Source organism: Colobus angolensis, unplaced genomic scaffold (genome assembly GCF_000951035.1).
Source record: "Colobus angolensis palliatus isolate OR3802 unplaced genomic scaffold, Cang.pa_1.0 Scaffold5, whole genome shotgun sequence".
NCBI classification, from domain to species: Eukaryota; Metazoa; Chordata; class Mammalia; order Primates; family Cercopithecidae; genus Colobus; species Colobus angolensis.
The window spans coordinates 12,193,240-12,195,603 of NW_012118487.1; positions in this window are offsets into that span (position 1 = coordinate 12,193,240).

Genomic DNA, 2,364 nt, shown 5'->3' on the forward strand with positions numbered 1-2,364 from the left:
CGATCCTCCTGCTTTAGCCTTCTGAGTAGCTGAGACTACAGGCGCACGCCACCACGTGTGACTAATTTTTGTATTTTTGGTAGAGACGGAGTTTCACCATGTTGCTCAGGCTGGTGTGAAACTCCTCGGCTCAAGTCATCCACCTGCCTCAGCCTCTCAAAGTGCTGGGATTACAGGGCCGTGAGCCACTGTGCACAGTCTGATGAGCTCATTTAATGAATTTTTTTCACTTACTGTACTTTTCAATTTCAGAACTCGCATTTGATTCATTTTTGAATTTTTTATTTCTTTATGGATATTCTCTAGTTAAGATATTTCCATCATGCTTTCCTTACTTACTTCTTTAAGCACTCATTTACTTCTTGGAACACATTTATAATGGTTGCTTTAAAATCTTCGTTAAGTCTGACATGTGACCCTTTTGCACGCACATCCTGTTGTCTGCTCTTTTCCCGTGTAAGTAGGACTCGTTTTCTACTGGTCCGCTTCTTTTTTGGCTTTTTGACATGCGGTCTTACTCTGTCACCCAGGCTGGAGTGCAATGGTGATCACAGCTCACTGCATCAGTGAACTCCTGGATTCAAAGGATTCTTTAGCCTTGAACTTCTGAGTAACTGGAACTGCAGGCATGTACCACTATGCCCAGCTAAGTTTCAAATAGTTTTTGTAGAGACAGTCTTGCCGTCTTGCCTAGACTTGTTTCAGACTCTTGGCCTCAAGTGATCCTCTTGTCTTGGCCTCCCAAATGCTGGGACTAGAGGTGTTTTTCTTCTTCTGGGACTACATTCTTTATTGAATTTGTAGCTTGTTGATGATTCTAGGTGCATGCAGGTGTCTCAGTATCAATTCCCTACTCAGCTGAACCCAAGGCTTCATCTCCTATCTCTACATGGGCATGAAAACTCAAGTTCTAGATTGCTAATTTGATATGCCCTCAACTATCAGATCAGGTGGAGTGTCAACCAAAATGTTTAATGCTTTGGTTTAAGCTTGCCTTTGTTGTGTGTGCGTCTTTAAAATTTTTTGATTGTATAAATTACTTAAATGTTTAAAAATTATAAGGTGTGCTTTTAAGCAATATTATAAACAAGTTCAGGCAGGCAAGAATATGTATTCTCCCATTAAATATTCTTTAAAGCCCAGTGGCTAAAATAATTTACTTAACTGGAAAACCAAGCATATAACAAGTAAAGGACAACCTCATGAATATTTATATAACTGTTAATGCTAATAATTTTCCATGAGGAATCATAGTCTTTAAAAATAAACCTTGTGAAAATAATTCTTATCTACCTTTAACTTCTCCACGTCATTTACTTACTTCCCATAATTACCACTTTTTGTTCCATTTAGTATACAAGTGTTCTTTAATTTCACTGACCAATGCCTTAATGTTAGGGATATGCTCAAAGAGGTGTTGAAAAAGTAAACCCCTCTTCATCTGTCAACTTCAAAATCAAACTTACCAGTCAAGGTATGGTTGATGCTCCAATAGGCCTGTTTTCCATCTGTCCAGTTTCCAGTTTCTTTGCACCAGAAAAAAAATTGTCAGTTCTCTGACACTGCAAATTTGTGAAAATTGGTGAGAATTCAGAAAGGTGGTAAAAATTGCCATTGATTTGATTTTTATAGCATACCTATCAGCTTGTTGGATAATAATTTGAAAATTTACCATTAAAATTATAAACAGTATCGTATATTGTTAGTGAAGATCACACAATTTATGCCATTGAAGATTAACAGTATATGACACCAGATGATACGCCATTTTGTCAGAAAGATTATTCTGAGCCAAAGGCAGTTGGGAAGCAACAGATTCTAGAAGCACATTCTGATCTACCCTTTTCTTCCTGAGAAAAGCAGGTAAAAACTCCCACATGAAAGATGCCCTCCCTGAACAAATATTCTTTCATAAGGAATTGTAGTCTTTAAAAATAGACCTTGCCAAAATAATTCTCATTACCTTTAACTTCTCCACGTCATTTAGGTACTTCCCAAAATTACCACTGTTTGTTCTATTTAGTATACAAATGTTCAACTCTGTGACTTCAGCTCTTCCTTTTATGAGGGCTCTTGTGACACATTAAAGCTCATGTTAGTGGGAGCTAAATGATGAGAACACGTGGACACATAGAGGGCAACAACTCACATTGGGGCCTATTGGAGGGTGTAAAATGGGAGGAGGAAGAGGATCAGGAATATAACTAATCAGTGCTAGGCTTAATAGCCAGGTGATGAAATAATCTGTACAACAAACTCCATGACACAAGTTCTCCTATGTAAGAAACCTGCATGTGTACCCCAGAACTTAAAAGGAAAGTTAAAACAAACAAACAAAAAACACCTTGTATTAAATTTGTAGAC